Here is a 7,869-nt window from a genome sequence, read left to right on the forward strand (position 1 = left end):
AAACTAAATAGAGTTCATTTTGTCATTTAACATATCAGGAAATTTTACCCTCACTTATAAAAATATTAATTATTGAATTATATTCCATAAGTAATAAACTGTTGTTTAACAGTTTTTCTATTGCTACAACTATGTATTTTTTCTAGCATAAGTAAATACCTCTAAGAATATGACTTTTTCATCTTAAGGATTAATTTGTACAAACTGAGTCTTAGGACTAAAAATTACTGTGCCAAAATACAAACATTATTATGATTCAATATTAAAATTAAAATTAAATAATGTCAATTCTCATCTAAAATTTTATTAATTTTTGGAAAAATTTTTGAAATTTGAAATATACCTAATTTCATAATCACCATGATCTGTTAATAAAATATTTGCCTCCCCCAAAAATAGAAATTCTAACAAATTAGCATCAGAAATTTCTTCCAATACAATAAGCAATTTAAACATAGAAAATGAACTTACTTTCATATTCCTATGCATTTTGCTTTTAATGTGCAAATAGGCAAGGACCTGAGATTTAAAAAAATAAAATGTATCTGTCATGAGCACTGAAGTTGGATGGCTTGCCTCTTTCTCTCCTCCAGTAACTGCTGGAAGCAGGGTTTGCTCTTGCGCCCTGAGTTTGCCCTGGGCGTTTGCACCTCACTGAACTGCCGTGCGCATGAGCTGAGCTGAGGATGAGAGCGGAAGTGAGGCAGGGCTGCAGTGCGTCTGAGTTGTGGCGTTGGAAGTTGCCGCATCCTCCAGAGGTCTCCTGGTTTCCCCGACAGTGTTGGCACTGTTACTTCTGGGACTTCTGTGGCCCCACGGGCAATGGAGTGACATGGGTGTCATCACGGAGGAGAACTGGAGGGAATTGCTGGAAGTAGAAAGGATGATAGAATTGTGAGTGTAGGGTGTTTGTCCTGCAATGCTGGTCAGGTCCCCTCAGAGCCTGCTTACCCGATCTCATCCCCTCTTCCTCAGGCAGGCCCCAGCTTCCCCAGACTTTGCCTCCCAGTCCCTGAGCAGGCGCCCTGACTCCTCCAGATCCCAGCTCCTTTTCATCTTCACTGTGTTCCAATGTTCCTTTTCCAGTGCTGTGGTGAACCAAAGGATTTGTGCTCAGTTGAATTCTCTCTTAACTTTTCTTCAGGACCTTGAGACTGGGATTCGGGAGTCATGGGGTGGGGGTGGAGTCTGACTATTTCCCATCCTTTATAGATGGACATCCAGACTTATTTTCATTAAGTTTTACAGAATAGAAAATTGAGCACAATGTCTAGCTTTTTGTTTATTCTTAAGAAACTTCCATTTGTGGTGTTGGAATTTGGGATTTTTGTTGCATATGCTAAGTTGAAATAGGGTTATTTAAAAATATTCGTGCACCCCTCCTCACATTCTCTTCTCCCATCTCCCATCTCAATTTTTTTTTGTGATGCTGGGGTTCGAACTTAGGGCCTTGTGCTTGCAAGCAAGCACTCCACCGACTGAGTAATCTCCCCAGCCCTCCCATCTCATTTTTCCATTGTGTATTTGCAATGTAGAGAATCTTTGAGTTGTGACTCCTTGGCCCTTGTAAGTGATAGTGCATTAAGAAATTATTACTTTAATTATTACAAACTCTTAAGAGCATTAGGTTGCAGTAGTTTGAACCAAACCCTGTGTCTTGTGTTATAGTTCTAGCTTAAAGTTCTTTTTGCTACTATAGGAAATAAATGCCTTTGTTTTAGATGCTAAATAGTTGTTGGTGGTAGTATGACTGAAAAGAGTGGTGTAACAGATATTAACCAATACAACCATTATTGAATATTGTCTGTATACTGCACAATACAATAAACTTTAATTGCATTATCATATTTAATTCCCTGATGATAGTTACTATTATCTCATACAGATGAGAGACAGATGTCTAATTTATCTGGCCAGATATTGGTATATTGGCTTTCTTTGGGCCTCCAGAATAAGCATGGAATAATTTTTAGAACACCTGCTTCTTTAACAAGACTCAGGTTTTTTTTGTATCATGTATGAAGTAAGTTGGCAATTAAGGAAGCAAGTGGTGTGGACATCCTAAAGGGAAAACCCAGAAGACAGTAAATTTTGAATCGTAAGACATAATAACAAAAATAAAATAGGGGAAAATATTTAGTATGCACATAATCTGTTGTTGAAACTGTGGAGGAGGGGAAATATAATCAGTGGCAGTATTTTTTTTTTCATCAGTATCTTGTTTTAGATTTGGGTCTATAAAATATTTAATGTTAAAAACAATATGTTAAGCAGTAGAGCTTATGAATTTATATGCAGAATATAGTCAAATATTACTTCAAGATATTTTAAAATTCATTCAAACAGTAAATATAGCATCAGCAGAGGTATTAAGGAGAAACCAACAAACAAAATACACTAACAATGAGTTAAATCCAAACTAGAGCATCTATCAGAAATTATAGAAGCGTTTTCCTTCTTTGTCTTTGGCTAAAGATTTAAGGTTCAACAAGTCTTTAAAACACAAGATACAATACATTTGAAAAAAAGAAAGGATTGCTGGATGGGATGGCACACACCATTAATCCCAGTCACTCAGGAGGCTGATTCCTATCTCTGATACAAAAAAAAAAAGAAGAAAAGAATTAAAGAAAAAGGAATTAGTATTTTAACAATGTACTTTTAATTACAAGTGAATTACTTTCAGTTAATCTATTCCTGATCAGAAGTTGTTATAGAAAAATTTTCATTGTGATGTAACTTATTATTAAGGAGTTTGAGTTTTATGTATCATAGTTTGCTTATTCTGCAGTCCTGTTTTTGAAATTTTCCCTAAAACAAGTCAAGAAAATATGAATACAGAAATTGTATTTTTGTTTTTTAACATATGTAGACAGGGTTTAAAGGAAATCTTGGAAGTAGAACTTTTAAGAGCAGGGTAAGCATTCCATTCCATGGACATTCTCATAAACAGGAATGTAGTATTTTCAAAAAACAGCTAACCCTTGAGGAGAAAGTAGTGGGTGATATAGTAGTGTTAAGTCAGGAGAAACAGAAATGTGTAGTTTGCAATATCAGGTCTTTTAGTTTGACTTCATTGGTATTCTAATCTGGAGGTAGGAAATCTCAAATCTGTCCACCTGCTGTACCTTGATGTCATCTAGGTGGTAAGCTAAATATTAAGAGGTATTTCTCCTCATTTAAAATTTCAAAAACAGTGTGGCAGTTCTGTTGGGTTTGGTGGTGCATGCTTGTAATCCCAGTGACTCAGGAGACTAAGATAGGAGAATCACAAGTTTTAGGCCAGCCACTGAAACTTAACAAGACCCTGTCTCAGTATAAAAAATAAAAAGGGTTAGAATTATAGCTAAGTGGTAGAGCACGCCTGGGTTCAATCCCCAATACTGCCAAAAAGAAGAACAACAGAAAAACAAATGGGCAGTTCCTTGTGTGTGTCTATATCTTGTTTCCTTGTCCATTTTTCCCACTTTTTGTTTTATTCCTTTAGTCACTCATCCTCCCTTCTTATCTATTTAAATTTCTTTTCTCTTTATCCCATGTGTTTCTCTCCTCCCTTTTTCATCATTCCTTTCCCCCATGTTCCTTAATTGGATGTAATCAGTATTCCTATTTCTTTATTACTACTCAATATCACTGAATTGATCTGAAATTTTCTGCCCCTTTTCTCTTAGTCATGGCTATTACCTTGCTTATTTCTCTTTATTTCTGCCTGTTGCAATCTTACTTGTCCTTCAAAGAACTATTTAAATTCAATCTTCTCCTTAAAACTTTATGTTTTTGAATGGGAACTTCTTTGTAGTCTTTTTCTCTGAGTGGAAAAAGAATCCCCTGACCCTGTGATAGGTAGTAGGGAACAATGGAGCTTTTGCACTTGAAGATGCACAAGACTGGAGAACAGTTAGGACTATTTGACAGAATCCCATACATAGGGAATGGAAGGTGGAGGGGGATGGAAGAAAGAGTGCAAAGTTGACTGTAAATAGAATCACTGAAGTCACTGGGAGGAAAGCACTGCCCCAGATTCTTCCAGTAATTGAAAACTGAATGCCAGAGGTGATGTGACTGTGATGCAAAGTGCCATGAAAAACAATCAAAAACCTTTAAACATATAGTTTAAAAATAGCTAATAATTTTTTTTATATTTCAGGCATTATCTTAATAACTTTTTATATGATAATACTTTTAATATGTATGTTATTCATAAAACTTAGACATCATTTTTTGAGATTTATCTGCTTACCATGCTACATAGTACTTTCATACCTGGAAGAGTAAGAAAAAATCTTAAGTTTTATGATTGTGTTTGGGGCTGAGATGTCATTAGTAGTAATTCAACATGCTTCTACATTGCTAATGCTCTTGAATATTAGAATGAACTAAAATGAGGTAAGGAAAGAGTAAAAACAAATACAAAATTTATTTTCCATTGCTATTAATATTTAATTCTGATCTTTAGTTGTAAGGATGGTGAATTTAGATGCTATCCAGGTCCAAGGACTAAGAAGGACTTCATCAAATTTATAAGTGGAAATGAGTGGAAGAATATTGAACCTGTTTCCCCATGGTTTGGTCCAGGTTCTATTTTGTAAGTATGAGGGATTTTTCTCTTATATACTTCCCAATTAATTGGAAGAGATAATTATAGTTCTTGTAAATAAATACATGTACACAGTTTGTTTCTTGGACACTTAAGGCATATTTGGATTTATTATGTGTTAGATATTTTTAGTTAGATCTTGTAAATCAAACACATAACCTTGATGCTTATTAAGTTAGGTGGGGCCATACTGTAGAATTAAGCTTAGTGCCTTTTTAGGAATATTTTAGATGCTTATCTTTGATCATATGTGTCATTAAAAACTTAATAGTGCCCCAAAGACTGAAGAGTGTAATGGGCATGTGGTAATTTGAGAGACTTAAACATTATCTGCATATATTACCTTTAAACTCCTTTATGTACAGTGATTAATTATGTGTGATTTTTCTGCCCATCTAACTTGTATGGATAATGTGTCTGAACAATATCTAATGGTATGATTATTCCCTGAGCTTAAATTTAGTTAGAAGATAGGTATTTTTTTATACCAGTTATGATTGTGAATGGCAAGCATATTTCCTGCTACACAATTGGAGTACAAGGCCTCAATGGTCATTCAAGAGATTTGTGAGAATGGTGAGGTTTGTGGAGGTTATCAAGTTCTCATCTTATTCTAGTCTCCTCACCATACTTGCCCTTGGGAGATGAGGTGTGGATCACCAACCATCAGATGAAAGTACTTTGGATTCTGGGAGTGGGAGAAAGATCAGCTCTAAACAGTAGTTTGTAATTGAAATGTGTCTTTTCCTTCTATGTCTCCAGATTTTTTTTAGATATCAGAACTTCTCTTTGAACCACCATGTCCAGTGCAATGATGGAACCTAGTACCCCTGATATAGTTTAATTAGTGCAGACAATAGTGAAGTCACACAGAAGTTTAAGTTCCTTGTTGCTATTCCTACATGTCTTTTTGTTGTTGTTGTTGTAGCCATACTAGGGATTGAGCCCAGGAGTTCTCTGCCATGAAGCTACATCCACGACCAATTTTATTTTATTTATTTATTTTCTGGGGGTACTGGTAATTGATATCAGTGGGCACTCAAACACTGAGCCACATCCCCAGGCCTGTTTTGTATTTTATTTGTAGAAAGGGTCTCACTGAATTGCTTGGCACCTTGTTTTTGCTGCAGCTGGCTTTGAACTCACACTCCTCCTGCCTCAGCCTCCAGAGCCATTGGAATTATAGGCATGCACCACTGCATCCACCTGATTTTATTTTCATTTTGAAATTGGGTCTTGCTGAATTGCTAGGCTGGCCTCAAATTTTCGATCCTCCTGTCTTAGCTTACCAACTGTCTGGGATTATAGGCCTACACCACTATACACAGGTTCCCACTTGGCCTGTTAAAACAATGAAAGCAATGTGATTAAACTAGTTTTCAATGTTGAACTTACAATGCAACTAAGTTTTATTTAATATTTTAAGTGAATCTTAACCTTTTATGTGGTAGAAAAGGCAATAGCTTGTAAGTTTCTGTTGAATTCTAAAGGCAGCAGGCTGTACCTCTTTTATTGGGAGACTATGTAGACGGGGCATAGCAAGTGTGTGCTTCACAGGTTCATTTACACCATCATTCATCATTGGATTAAGCCATCCTTTCACTTGTGCATGAAAAAGCCTTTGGGAACACAAACTTCTACTTCTTGCTATAGGTGATATTGTTTGAAACACACAAACCCTTCTTTTTGAAGCATGCTTTTCTTTAACTGCCCATTTAAACTACCTGCATTTAATTTCATAAAACTAATTATTTTACTTATGTTTTATTTCTTATGTCATCATTTGTATATCATTGTCAGTCATCAAATTGTGCTATTATAAATTTTAATTTTTACAAAAATTAGGAAAGGTAATTTTGTTTCAGAGGTGTCGGGGTTAAAATCCAGGGCCTTGTATATTCTGATCTAGTAGTCTACCACTGTGCTACATCCCTAGCAAGAGAAAAGTGATGTTTAATTGGGAAGAGTCATGTTAACAAGTGTCCTAAATTGTTTCTTCAGGCTCCCTTCTATGCTTTTATTTTGGAGTATTTTAAGGGTGAATAAGAATTGCCATTTCTAACTGATTTCATAGAGTTCATAGCGAGTTGGTCAGTAGTTGGTCAGTATTTTGAGAAATCATCAGATAAAAGTTATAAGTGAATATCAAACTCTAAGCAGAGGTACATGCCTGTAATCCCAGCACTTCGGAGGCTAAGACAGGAGGATCACAGGTTTGGGACCAACCTTGGCAATTTAGTGAGACCTTGTCTCAAAAGAAAAAGGGATAGGTGATGTAGCACAGCAGTAGAGTACTTATTACCTAGGATTAAAGCAAGATCCTGGTTTTAATACTGAGTACTGGGAGGAAGAAAAAAGTAAAAGAGAAAGTGATCATTGAAAACTCTAAAAAGAAAGAAAGAGTACCAAGTATTTTATTTATGAGGTGATCAAGTGATGACAACCATTCAGAAACTTAGATTTTCTGAGCAAACCTTATTACAGTCAAGAAGTGAGCGAGTGATAACTTTTCCTCATAGTAGCAATAATATCCATTGCTGGGGGAAATTATGGACTAGAAAATAGAAAATATAGATATTGCTGTTTATCTTATTCAGTTTTTAAATCATCTCTTTTTTATTTTAGGATGAGTAGTATGTCAGCATTCTTTCAGCTGTGTACATCAGGTTATAGATTAAAATTTATCTGTCTTTATCACTTTTTTAAAGAAACCATTTTTAGTTCATTTTTTTCCTTTTGATTTCAGACTTGCTATAACCATTATATTCAAAACCTTGGATTACTGCTTTGGGGATCATACATACTTTTTGCTTTAGCAACTCTGCTTTCAGGATTGTCATTAGGACTTGTGAGTACTTAGATTTTAGAGCACTAAAAATATTTTAAAATAATCAATTGCATTAGTTATATCATATATTATTATTCCTTTTTATTTTTACAGTGTATGATATTTGTGTGAAATTGCCTTTGTCTTTCAAAAAGGCACAAACCACAGCCATACCCTTTAAGTAAGCATATTTTAAAATGTTTTGTTTCTGGAGATTTCTTTGTATTTTGCTGTGTCAATCTAAGGCCTACCACATGCTAATAAACAAGCTTTTTACTACTGAGCTACATCCCCAACCCTAAAGTGTTTATATTTTTATTCATTTATAATTCCCTTCATTTCTGTAAACACAGTTACACACTTAGTAAGTTCCTCTTCTGCTTTGGTTCCTAAGTTTGGAGTGGTGGCCTCTCTCTGTTGTATAAATGAACAGGGAGATGTGTAC

General features: G+C 35.2%; 1 long non-coding RNA gene across 1 annotated transcript; it reads left to right on the forward strand.

Annotated features, from left to right (window-relative positions):
• Window positions 1-363: 363 nt before the first annotated feature.
• On the forward strand, window positions 364-7,610 carry LOC306646652. The gene is made up of 4 exons (XR_013759927.1): window positions 364-894; window positions 4,457-4,585; window positions 7,344-7,445; window positions 7,539-7,610. It is a non-coding gene; the product is annotated as an uncharacterized lncRNA (long non-coding RNA).
• The last annotated feature ends 259 nt before the right edge of the window (window positions 7,611-7,869 follow it).

The sequence above is a fragment of the Sciurus vulgaris genome (assembly GCF_902686455.1).
Source record: "Sciurus vulgaris genome assembly, chromosome: 16".
In the NCBI taxonomy this organism is placed as follows: Eukaryota; Metazoa; Chordata; class Mammalia; order Rodentia; family Sciuridae; genus Sciurus; species Sciurus vulgaris.